At 36.5% G+C, this 14,146-nt stretch overlaps 1 protein-coding gene across 1 annotated transcript in view; it reads left to right on the forward strand.

Annotated features, from left to right (window-relative positions):
* Positions 1-14,146, forward strand: part of LOC135079879 (titin) — a 104,377-nt gene that overhangs the window by 51,309 nt on the left and 38,922 nt on the right. Inside the window, exon 3 of the mRNA XM_063974521.1 lies at positions 2,393-2,476. The gene's annotated coding sequence lies outside the window, so the exon portion shown is untranslated. The remainder of the gene's footprint in view (positions 1-2,392; positions 2,477-14,146) is intronic.

The following is a 14,146-nucleotide window of genomic DNA, read 5'->3' on the forward strand; positions in this document are numbered from 1 at the left end:
GTAATGTAAGATTACGTGTAATGTAACATGCATTCTACATGTGGACGGCACTACGAGCATTACATGTGCTACTATACTCGTATCTATGTATTACATTACACGATACATTCCACCGCGTTACACCCGTCTGGACTCGGCTTTATACGTGAAAAATAATAAACAAACAGTCGGATAGAGTTGCTTTCGCATTAGTATATCAGTGTAATTAGTCAATCATCTAAAGTTCTAAACAATGAATGATTTGTACATAATATCCGATGAAGCGACATTCCTCGCAGGTTAGCAATGATGGATCATCGATGACTAAAGTAAAACTAGTGACTGTGACAATCACACTCAGTTAAATACAGTCAACAGCACATTTGTCGGAAAATAGCCACTATTACAAACACATTAGATACCAAGCAAGCTAAACTTGATGTGCTTCCCTTTGTAAATATCCTATACAGGGTGTAAAGTCTTTATACATCTCTAGATTGTCTCTTCTATGGTGCGGGTTGTGGTAAGAGGTCATAAACCCTGGTATCACACATTGTGGGCTTCTATCAGTCGTGTGAAATCTGATAACTTCTTTTCCCGTCAGTAAAAAAGATAAAATAACATTTATATTTTTGCCTTTAGCGTTACCTACTAATACAGTGATTAAACAATGGAAGATTCAAAATTTTGATCTCCTGAACATGTTGGAAAAGTCATACAGGTTTTCCAATTTAACAAAGAGTTCATGTAAGGGTTTTTTCTTTCCCTAAAAATTAGCCTATGCCAATTTGCTCTGATAAATTATAGAGGGCGTGTTCATGTAGTGGCGACTATAACTAACCTGGTGATGATGATGGCATTTGCTAACTCACCCTGTATACTGCTGTGGTTATGTGTACATATAAATGGCGACTTCTGTCGCGTATTTGGAATTTTAATGGCGACAGTTGATTTGTATGAGTCACGTGTTCGCCGCCATGATCGATTCAAATCAATTCCTTTTATGTGACCAATGGCGTTTTTCTTGGACATTATTACCCGTAGGACTTATAAATAACGTTAGTCATAAATAATTTCGGATAAAAAAGTAATCATAGGTGTCCATTAATAACGAATACCTAGTCAAACTCTACATCCACAAAAAATAAGAAAAAGGCTATAAAACAATATAAAATTATGGCCAAGAACCTAATAGCAGTCATTCTTTAATATTCTCTAACTGTTTATGTTTCAAAAATTAAAAATAAAATTAATCATAAATTTTTGTTGTTATACACAAAATAGCAAGTTGTAGGACAATATTTTTTACTGCGAATTCGATCAATTACTTTCCGCTATTTCAGTGATGGCGGGCTAATACCATGTTATAATAATTTATTTATTTGCACAGAAACATGGTACAATACTTACAGGTACCTACATGGTTAATACGAATAAATAATTAGACATTGTAGTTACACAAATTCAAAATATCCATTTGCTCATTAATACAGTTAACCAAGACTTAAGCAAAAACGATCCCGTTAACCCTCCAGTGATTTTCCCCGTTACTATTAACCCTTTGTATGCAGATGTTGACAGATGCACAGTATAAAGTCACGCCTACCGGTGTTAGTTTCATACGGTGATGATATTAGATCAATTGTCATTTTTTGTCACTTATCAGGCCTTAATTTGTATTGTTGATTGTGTTTGAGATTGATTGATTGATGAAAGAGTAACAGTAGCTTTTCTTTGTAGAGTTTTTATAGTCAATAGTCAATCCAATTATAACTATTCTTCTTTTTAAAACCTTTTCGCAGTAGAAAGATTTTAGTAGTTGGTACTTAGGTAGGTATTAAGAAAAGACGCTCGAAAGTCGATTAAAACTCAGGCTTGATTGATTTAATTTAAATTTTTAAATTACTTGATAGAAAAATGGAATAGCCTAAGATGGGAATTTAAAATTTCAAGTAATTTAAAATTTAGATCGAGAGGCGACTAAACGCTAGATAATTTTAATAACTATGGTTTAATTTGTTTTAATACATAATAACAAATAAATTCTTGAGTGGCGACCACGAGCCGGAAGACGTAGCGTGGGCAGGCCTCTCACTAGGTGGACCGACGATCTGGTGAAGGTCGCGGGAGGTGCCTGGATGCGAGCGGCGCAGGACCGGTATTTGTGGAAATCCTTGGGGGAGGCCTTTGTCCAGCAGTGGACGTCTTTCGGCTGAAACGAACGAATACATAATAATTTATATTAATTCAATGTACGACTGAGTAGATAGATTCTGAGAGTTAATCGCAGCCTATCTACATACCACTTTGTTTTATTCATATAATAGGTACCATTTGAAATTCCAATATTCCTATTAATCCATTCAGCCATCCTGTTTGTAATATCATACAATTTAAATTATTCTTGTTGCAGTAACGAGACGACGATGTGACGACGCTGACGAGTCGACGCGAGACTGTCCGCCATCTTGATCGCCATAGACAAGCGAGTTGATAGGTGAGCTGTCAAATTACTATTGTTTGTTTTTAGTAATGGTCATCTGTCATAACTTGCCTTATTGAGGGCTATCGTTTTTATACTTAACAGTTGGCACCCCTGGCGATTGACAGGACCTTACTCTACAGTGGCGCCATCTTGATGAGTGCAAATGCGATAGTCCTCCTACCACTTTAGCGCTCACAAGTTGGCGCCACTGTCTTCGCTACTAGCAAGTGACAGGACCTTACTCTACAGTGGCGCTAACTGGTGAGCGCTAAAACGATAGCCCTCATTTCGAACTCCTCCTCCTATGTTCTTCTGATTAATTTCGTTGCGGGTACAATGACAATTTAACTTTCCCCCGGGACAAACTTGACCTCCATTGGTTGGGTTTTTGTGATGGTCAAGCTGTAGATCCTGGCTACACAGGAGTTGTAGCGGTGGGAACGAGAGGTGGGAATAGTCCCATAAAGGTCATCTGGAAACAGACTGGGGATTTTCTTCTTCTTCACTGACTTGACTGGACAAAAGGATTGACTCTACTCTTCAAATGTAATAAACCCCAAGAGAAGGAAGTTCATATCTTCAAAATTCAGGCAATTAATATGGGGATGATAGTTTAAAGTGACGTTTTGTGTAAGGAAATATATTTTTAACACTCTCAAGCCCTTGTAACTTGATTATTAAAGGTGTTATGTTTAACACGAGTATAACAAAGTTTTAAATCTTCAATTACAATGTTCTCAGTTTACGTAGTTTACGTACCAACATTTTTGTGAGCGCGGTAACAATTTATTTGGTCGTCGTAACTGAATTTATAGCGACAAAAAAGTGTACACTAACAATCCTAGAAACATTTAACTTTTTTATTCCTTGGACTAAGATAGTTACGCGGCTCTACCATTGTAACTCGTTCTGCATTAGTTATAAAGAGTTAAAAAATTACCGGGAAAATTTTACCATTCATTAGGCACTATACAATTCTATTACAGATGTTCTGTTTATTCTTCGATGTAACTTTCTATATTTTCTAGTAAATTACATCAATATCCCAAAAGCGTCTAAAAGTTACCGCCTACGCGGCGTTAGAACATTGACTAGCGACTATTTCCTTTAATGTGCCATTTTCTTTAATGGTTCGGGTAATTTTGTATCTTTTACATTTCTTTACGCCCCACTCCTCATGTTTAGCAAATCCTAGATTAATGTAAGTATTCTCTTCAAAAAATATTTTAATTTTTTTATACTTACATAATTTTGAATATAAATATTTTCTCGAACAAGGACGAGCGAGTAAGAACAAGTGTTACCACTGTAGTCAAACCTTATCAAACAAATCCAGCGCTTATATCTAGCTGTCTAGATGTGTTTTTGCTTGTCCCTGTGCATGCCCTTAACAAGGGACCTTTATCTTGGATCTAGTTGGGACGTCAATGCGTGTGCGTATCTATGCAATCTTTTGGCGCGAAGCCAGCGTAGGAAAAATGTTGGCAATGTACGTACAGTCGACAGCACATCAAGCTTTACATTTTCGTTGCAAAGTCGCCCCTATCGCAACTTCGTAAGATACCACAGTGTTTACGTTGACGTGCTGCCGGGTGTACAGTCAGCGTCAAATAGTTCGAGACACTCAAAGCGGTCAAAAAGTTGAAAACACAAACTTATTCTGGTTTTAACAAAGACGTGTTGCGAACTTTTTGGCAACTTTCGGTGCCACAGCATTCAAGCAAATACTGAAGTTATGTCAACTACATAATTATTTTATTAGGGACTAAAATGTAGGTACCTATAGTATGATGTGCTATCAATATGTATATGACTTCTACGACGATGAAAAGATTTCTACGCCGCTTCAATACCATTTATAAGCGACTGCAGAATGAGGGAATTGTGTTTTAAATGTAGATAAATATAAAGTTGATTGACTTCATCAGGAAATAAAAGAGTTTAAGAGTTTTTTTGACCTAAACCATAAATCGCGTAACTGACTAGTTATGAACTATAAATATACTCCGTATTTGTGAGGTGTTGATACAATTTTAACGGACAATTAAATCGCTTACTGGAAAATTGCTCAAATCGGTCCATGTTTGCTCATTTGCTCAAGTAATAAAATTCCACACTGTTTTTATACCGAAACATAATGCCAATAATTACATTCAAACGGCCATAACTCACGTGCTTTACATGATTTTTTTCGAATTTTAGCGACGTAAAAAAACGTACAACCTTGATTGATCGAGGCAGTTACATTTTTTCTTAAAAAAAGGATTTACAATGTTACTTTCTGGGGTAAAGTTTGGCGAAAATACCTCGTAAAGGCTGATGGCTCCGGCTTATAATTGATTTCGACGCGGGCGCATCAAACCGGCCAATAAATAACGTTTTTGCCCGCGGCCGTATTTAGCGAATCGTGATGAATTGATACGTTGCGAGTTAGGGGTAAGGGGGGTACACATAAGCAGTGTTATTTTGGAATATAGATCAAGGGAGACCATAAAACTACCTAAGTTAATGTCTTACATGATAAAAATGAGCTTTATGTAAACTAGCTTTCCGCCCGCGGCTTCGCCTGCGTGGAATTTTGTCTGTCACAGAAAAACTTTATTGCGCGCGTCCCTGTTTCAAAAACCGGGATAAAAACTATCCTATGTCCTTTCCCGGGACACAAACTATCTCTATGCCAATCATCAAAATCGCTTCAGTGGTTTAGGCGTGAAAGCAAGAGAGATAGACAGACAGAGTTACTTTCGCATTTATAATATTAGTATAGATTCTACCGCAAAAGTTTTTCTTCTACTCGTTTAAACCTTTCATTTCATAGTCCTGTTGAAGGTTCTTAAGCTAGTGATTAATCTAAATATTGAAACCACCAAATCACAGGCTCGAATCTGCTCCTTTTTAAGCGTATTTCAGAATACGAAGTCCAGGTACCTAGGCTAAAAAATGTTGCTTAAAATAAGAAAAAAATAACGTACAAGCAAAAGAAAAACCAGTCTCTATATTATTTATCGTAGAGCTTTGATCTTATTTCGAGCTTTTCAGAAGCTTTAGATCACATAAAATGCAAGTTTTTTATCCACAACGAGGAAGCTCTTGGCCTGTATCTCACCTGATGGTAAGTCATGATAAATTCTCCATTTACCTCCGTCCTACTGTCTATTTTACCAGAGTCTTTGGTCTGATGATGATGATTTTGATTTGTTCTCCACCAATTGTAAATCAAGACTGGTGACTGAATACATGACGAGGACTCGAGACAAAAAATATCTGATGATGATTCTGAAACACAGTGACACTATTCAGCACTCGCCCTTACAATCGGCGCATGGCCAAGGCGTATCCGCCAAGTTGTCGAGATAATGAGGGTTAATTGGATGCGTACGCGCACGTTTGGATAACCTGAGCCCTAACATCAGTTATTTATTTATTTAATAAGGAAAACCAATGAATCTTGCTTGCACTAAGAAAAAATAATAAGCTTTAATCACGTAAGTTTCTAGGAAATCTTAAGGTATTTAAAAGATTAGTTCGTAATTATTTTCTCAAAATTAATTCGTTATCCTGAACTTCAGTTTAACTTTGTCATTTTGTATAGTTTATTTGTGTATGCAGTTGTGGATATCTTTTTAATTTTTTGCATTTTAAAACACCGGCTTATGATATTTTTCTTTGGGTTAAACCCAAAGATTAACTGGCAAATAATGCCTTACGTCATTAAGTTCATAAACATATCAAAGTGAGTACGCTTTACATGACCAATATCTTCTAAATATAAACTAGGCGTAGACTTGACCTCGTTTGGTTAGTATCTAACTCGGGAATCGCACCGGTATTGGTGGTTTAACCGACCCTAGCTTACGGTTCTTTGCACTTTACTGGGCTTTAACGTCGCCTAAGTTATGGTATATTTATCTATCTTTAATAGATATAACGTAATGGTAACACTGTTAAATCTTACTTATAATATAAAATTACTAATATTATTACTAATATTATAAATGCGAAAGTTTGTATGGATGTCTGGATGTCAACATGTTTGTTACTCTTTCACGCAAAAACTACTAAACGGATTTTGATGAAACTATACAGTATTATTGTTTATAACCCAGAATAACATATAGGCTATAATTTATGACGATCTGTGACAAAATAAATTTCACGCGGGTGAAGCCGCGGGCAAAAGTTAGTCAATGTACATTCAAACTTAATTGAAGACTCGACTGATAGAGTTAAATGAAATTGGAATACATTATAGCGTAGAAATCAATTACTTCAATTTACAACAAATAAATAATACATGTAAATGAATTACGTCTCAAATAAAGTTAGTAAATTAAAATTGAATTTTAATGAACTAACATGTAACACTTATCCGATGCAATAACAAAAGTAGGTAAGAATTTCTGTTATTATGTCATTTATGTTAATCAGATAACGTTCGTTATTTTGCATATAAACGGTTGGCATAAAACCCGATTCCTCGATTTAGATAAAACATACATCCACATCATGAACTTATACATTATTATTATACTTAAGGAAGCTCACAGACGAGCGACAGTATATTGGCGACTTAAGTCGGCGACGATCGGCGATAGTCGCCGACGACAGATATTCTAATTAGACGACTGTCGCTGACGCGAATACTACCGATAGTCGCCGACATTCGCCGATGCATCGCGACTCTCGAAGTCACTAATGTATAGTCAGAGTGTCAACATTGAATAACAGCCAAAGGCGCGACTCGGAGACTGTCGCCGACAGTCGCCTAAACTCGCTAACCGTCACCTACCACTACCGCAAGCAGTCGCCGCCGGCGTATGTCGCTCGTCTGTGAGCTCTCTTAGCTTTTATACGATGAAGTCATAACACTAAGTGGTGGTTACACCTATTATTACTTTTAACACTGTAATATAAATACTGTAACCGATTACAATACGCGTGTGTGTATTAAGCCAAAGTATGCAATGGCGAACTATTTTTTGTGGCTTAAAGTTCTGTGCTTAGGGGCATTTTTAGATTAGCATTTTTTGTGCACTCTGTGAGAAGGGAAAAAAAACTGTATTTGATTTGATTTCTTCTTTGCAAAATAGAATATAACCTCCTAAGAATAATAAAGTTCGTATTTTTGCGACACGCACGACTTAATCCGAAAAATAGTCTAACTAACTTGTCAAATTCAATCAGTCAGTCATGGAAGTCACGTGTAAAGTGACGCTGTCACCTGTCATGTGCGTGCGACGCGGTCACGAGTCGACGACGACACGACTGTATGTATTGTACAGTCGGCGTCTAATAGTTCGTGACACACAAATTGGCCAAAGAGTTGACAACACAATCTTATTCCAATGAGGGCTATCGTTTTAGCGCTCACCAGTTAGCGCCACTGTAGAGTAAGGTCCTGTCACTTGCTAGTAGCGAAGACAGTGGCACCAACTGGTGAGCGCTAAAGTGGTAGGAGGACCATCGCATTTGCACTCATCAAGATGGCGCCACTGTAGAGTAAGGTCCTGTCAATCGCCAGGGGTGCCAACTGTTAAGTATAAAAACGATAGCCCTCATTGTAACAAAGACGTGTTGTGAACTTTTTAGCTACCTACTTTGGGTGTCTGATGAACTATTTTTGACGCTGAGTAAAAAAGAAAAGGTGAAGTAAAAACTTCAACCAAAGCTCCAATGATAAAGCGAAAAGTACAATGAAGAAAAAGAAAGAAACATTTGTAGATACGGAACAGGAAGTCTAAAGAAGCTTCAAAGGAAATGTAGCCTTTCGGTATTATCGTACTTCATTGATACTGTTACTTGCCTTAATCTACCAAAACAATACAATATTCAACACGCGTCGCGCTCCTTTCTGGGCCACCCGCTATACTTCGCGAAGTTTCTTATAAAATAAATCCTCATCATAATAAATATGTCTTAAAAGCTATGGGGAAATAATCATGGGCATCATATACCACTGTTCCCATCTTCGTTTGTCTTCAGAACATTGTTTATGGGCTCCGATTGGTTCTTCCTTATCCGTACGTTCGCGGAATACGATTCAGTACGAAATGATCGAACAAATGGTACAGGGAACAATAAAAACAATTACACGGCTCAAAGTCTTCTGTCGATTGACCCCGCTTCGAACTGGATCCACGGTTTCAGTTGCCGGAATGATTTTTTAAATATTTTTAACTCTGTCAATATCACAGTAAGGAATCATAATATTTATCTCATTGTAAGTGAACTATGTATGTATGTATAATGTTCTTATGAGAATAAAGTCTTTAAGCCTAATCATCATACATAACCTAAGTACTACTTAGGCTGAATTGCACCACCTAACTTTAACGATAATAATTTAATTTAAACCAAATACCAAATCTAAGTTTAGTGACTGGGCTACTAAGGGAATATACAAAAGTCGAAATACGTTATATGAACTTTATGGCATGAAAAAGTATAACAATAGTATATCTTTTCTTGAGCATGTGAAAAAGTATTCAAAAATTTTTAAGAAAGTTTGCTTCATGGCTAAGTCTTTTTATATTCGGGACAAGATAGGAAACGCCAGTAATAAAATAAAAGAAACTTGGAATGTTATCAACCGAGAGACTGGTAAACTAAAACCAAGAGATAATGACTTTTCTCTCAAAGTTCACGATAATTTGATATCTGCAGATAAAGATGTAGCGGAAGTTTTTAACAATTTTTTTGTTAATATAGCTTCAGCAACAACTGCCAACTTAAAGTCATCTCCCTCCGAGGCTGAAGAAATATTGAAAACCCACGTGACACCCTGTGACTCTCACTTCTCTTTTAAACATATTACTCCATTAGATATCACTAAAACTTTTAATCTTTTAAATGTAAAGAGTACAACTGATATCTGGGGCATCTCTGTCAAGATAGTCAAACACATTATTGATATAATTTCCCCACAGTTAGCGATAATATTCAATAATTGCATAGAGAAGGGAATCTTCCCCGACCTCATGAAACACAGTAGACTAATGCCATTATTTAAGTCTGGTAGCAAAACCGACCCTGGCAATTATAGACCCATTTCTATCTTGCCCGCTTTGAGCAAGATTTTTGAAAAAATCATACAGGAGCAACTTATGATTCACTTTGGCTCTAATAAACTATTTCATAGTGAACAATATGGTTTTACCAAGGGTCGTTCCACCACCGATGCCGGGGTTGCACTACTTAAACATATCTTCGAGGCTTGGGAAAATTCTCAAAATGCACTAGGGGTCTTCTGTGATCTCTCAAAAGCTTTTGACTGCGTAGAACATCAAACGCTAATTCGCAAACTGCACTATTATGGGGTAAAGGACTCGGCTTTGGATTTAATACAATCCTATTTAAACTTTAGAGTTCAAAAAGTCGACATAAATGGTGTTTTGTCTTCTGGGTCACCTGTGAAAATGGGAGTTCCGCAGGGGTCCATTCTGGGTCCATTCTTGTTTCTTATATACATTAATGATCTACCATATTTTGTTAAAGACTCTTGCGAAATCGTGTTATTTGCTGATGACACATCTTTGATTTTTAATATTGATAGAAGTAAAAATAACTTTGACGATGTAAATAATGCACTAACTAGAGTTTTAAGTTGGTTCACTACAAATAATCTACAACTGAATGCAAAGAAAACAAAATGTATAAAATTCTCTTTGCCTAACGTAAAAACAGTTAGTACCCAAATAGAACTTAATAATAATGCAATCGATCTGGTAGAATCTACTGTATTTCTGGGAATTACCCTGGATTCAAAACTCCAGTGGGGCTCCCATATAGAAACTCTGGCGGGAAAGCTCAGCTCAGCGGCTTTTGCAATAAAAAGGATACGGTCATTAACCGATGTTTCAACAGCTCGCTTAGTCTACTTTAGCTACTTTCATAGCCTAATGTCATATGGAATCATGCTATGGGGCAAAGCTGCAGATTTTGAAACAATATTTATTCTGCAAAAACGTGCCATAAGATACTTGTATAAAATGAAAGCAAGAGCGTCCCTTAGAGAATTGTTTAAAGAAATTGGCATTCTCACGGCCGCTTCACAATACATCTTAAACTGTATTCTATTTATTCAACAAAATATTAATGAATTCAAAAAGAAAAGTGATATTCACCAAATCAATACTAGAAATAAAAATAAATTGGCTATACCCGCTTTTAGACTTAATAAAGTGTTTGCCACCTTTATGGGACAAGGTATCCATTTTTATAACAAAGTCCCTGATAAATATAAAGAGCTACAGTACAATAAATTTAAAGGTATAGTTAAAGATCACATGCTTAAAAAAGCCTATTATACAACTCGAGATTTTCTTAATGATAAGTCATCCTGGGAGTAGGATTATGGTCCTCTCATGCTCGCACTAAAAAGAATTAAAATCGTGCTATGAAAAGTAATGTATAAACTAATCTAATTTTCTAAAATGTTATAGTGTCATGCTTCTCAATCTGGACTGTTACTTAACTTTATTATTGGTTTTTTTTTTTCTCTAAGAGATAACTTGGTATTGTCATTCTCACTAAAATGTCTCTGGGGTGGTGGCGTAGTGAGGCGGGTCGTTACATTCCCTCTAATATGGTCGAGTGAAGCGATGGCTGGTTCACTCGTCATGTCTGTGAACAGGCGCTGCTTTCGGGGACTGGTCAATCCAAGTTATTCCAACTTATGTATGCGAGTCATTTCTACTAGTATTTGGGTATGTAATCTGTAAGTCTAGATATTAGCACGTCACTACCTTGTTTAATATGCCACGCAATTTTGTATACCCATTCTTATAAGATACACTATACAAGAATGCATGGTAAATTCAGTGAACTGCTCCTGAATCGAATGTACCTGCTATTTCTATTTTTTTATATTAACCGGCAGACAGTGGTGACTGAGTTTGTTGCGGCGCTTCTTCTCAGCACTTGCCAAATGTTGGTCTCGAAGCGCTGGTAGGGTAAAAAGATTATGAGACATGTAGAGGCTCCTTAAGAGCAAAATGACGATTTGTAAGAACTATTTATTAGTCTAAACAAATAAAGAAATTTTGACTTTGACTTTGACTTTGACTTTGATAACTGGTGTTTTTTGTATGGAGTTTGACGTTTGTTAAAGTTAAAGTGAGATGGTGCAACCCCGCCTAAATATTTCGTTATTATGTCCTGTCCTGTCCTGTATGGAGAGTGGCTGGTGATCTGAAAATAGCAAGCCTTATAAAAGCTCTTTCAAGCTCCAGTCAGTCGTCAGTCAAAGCTCAGTCAGTCTACCACAGACTTTCAGTTTATATCTTACAGCTCTTCTGTTTTGCTACTTTTAGCACAGAATAATAATAAGTACTACGTACAGAAGTTTTACTTCATGAAGGTATTTAAAAAAATGTATGCTCAATGTCATTAACAATAGGGTGTAATTTAGCTTGTCTCAAGAGTCAAGCAAGTTTGTCAGAAGTTTTGTTGACAAACGTCAGTGATCGGTACTGCGCCGAAGCTATAGGGCTGACTTCGGTAAAATGATGTGACGTGAGGTGCCAAACTGCAGAAAATGGCGGAGGAAATACATTATTTAGCATGAATTATCATGAATAATATTAACTACTTATTTACCTCTCAGTGTCTTCAGGCAACTTAAAAAAGTACATTCTGTGTTTTTATTATTATTTAGGCAGTTAAATACTGCACAGTATTTAGTACACCATTTTCTTTATTTTTTTCCATCATACACAAGAATACGCGTGCGTGAGTCAATGTTCGCTCGTATGTGAGGCCTTGTCGAATAGTACTCTTGTAGGGGGCAATCGTGCGTGTTTTGTTTTCGATGTAAACTCGCGGAGATGAACAGGCCTGCTTTTAGTCTGTAAGCGTAAGTTTTGAGGAAGAAAAATAGAGATTTATGAATATTATCTGTGTGTAAAGATATTGTTAAAAACTGAATTAATTTCCACTGTAACCGCGGGTCCAGTTAAAAGCAGGGTCAGAACTCCAAACGTGAAATTCAATCAAGCCGTGTATCTGTGCACGTCTGAACTTAATTGAATAAGTCGAAAGTAGAAGTAATCGTGGAATTGCTTCGTTTCAGTTTTGTTTTCATCGTGCTGCCATAATATTTTATCTACGACACGCATCGCTGACAGACGCCTTGGAAATATTGTTTTTAGGGATCCGTGTTGTAAATAACTTAGGCTGACTTCATTGTCTCTCAGTCTAGAATTTATTTATTTGTGGACCACGAACAAAGCATACAACACGTATTAGATCATATGGATAATTTTAAATAGTGTTGGCTTAATAGGCTGCTATAAGATTTTAAACTTTCGCGTTCCATTTCAATTAAAATAGTAAAACGTGAGTACATAATGTAACTCATTGATAAACGTCGCGTTAAGACCCGTGTCTTACTATTTTAATAGACTGCTATGTCATGCATAATTTCTTAAGGTTTAAAAAACCACAACAAGTGGTAGGTTATCCGTTTGTTAATAACAATTATAAAGAAAATAACTACCTTGAATTTAAGAAGAAAATTAGCCTAACGGTGTAATTATAAAATCAATAGCAGAAATCATGTGTAGAGAAGCGCAGTGTAAAGATGTAGAGTTATTTATTAGCAGTCATTTTAACGTACAAAATATTAAAAACAAACACTACAATCACTTTATGTGGGTTCAATATAGCACTCGATTTGGACTTGTTTTCAGAAACCTGTCAAATGGGCTACTTATTGCATTTTATAGGCGCAGGCAACAATGTTGCTAAGGGTGGGTGTGCACGGCAAGTCCATTCTGCAACAATCAAGTAGGGTTGACAACTGTTAAACAATAAAATCAATACATATTTGTATTTGGCCCTCAAAACTGGGTGGGGATGCAATATGACATTACTTTCGGCCTTTGTGTGTTGTTAGTATGATTTAAATTGGTATACTTTTTATTAAGCTCGTTCGGTTGGAGTTAGGTTAAAGTTCCATGATTTATTTTGTCTTGTGAATACAATTATTTTAAATAATACTAACTCAAACGTACCGTTCTATCTTCGTTCTGTGACACGACATGTTAGAAAGCTTTAACCTGTACCTATGTTCACGTAAAAAGTTTCATCATATTTTGATGCGTTACCAGTTACCGTTAGTAATAACCTGTAAAATCGTTGAAAATATCCTTCCAAACTTTCACTTTTGTTTATGCCAGCCCTACATGAAAGGATGCGTGGTTATCAGCCATCTTAGTTGCGTAGGACCTTATCGATCCTGTCGAAATATGAAGCGGCTGCGACTACCGACCCATAAATCCAGGGGACATATTCTTGAAACGCTCGAATTTAAACATTATCGTATGCGAAACTTGACCTTCACTGGTTGGGCTTTTATTGGCGCTCAAGCTGTAGATCCTGGCTACACAGGAGTTGCAGCGGGGGGAAAGAGAAGTGGGAATAGTCCCGTATGCGAATTTGATAACTCTAAGCTTTTGCATAATTTTGAACTGCTCGAAAATATGTTGCTATTGGAAAATCTAAACTAACTATAGTCCCCAGATTTTGACTTACCATATACCAATATTCGAAAGAACTTTATCAAATTCAGTAAAAAAGACATGCATTGCATAGGCATATAATTTTGTTTTGATCTTACATCGTATAACAATATCGTATCATTCATTGTTCTTCTGCTATGAATGCTATGATTTCCTTTAATAG

The sequence above is a fragment of the Ostrinia nubilalis genome, chromosome 2, assembly GCF_963855985.1.
Source record: "Ostrinia nubilalis chromosome 2, ilOstNubi1.1, whole genome shotgun sequence".
NCBI lineage: Eukaryota > Metazoa > Arthropoda > Insecta > Lepidoptera > Crambidae > Ostrinia > Ostrinia nubilalis.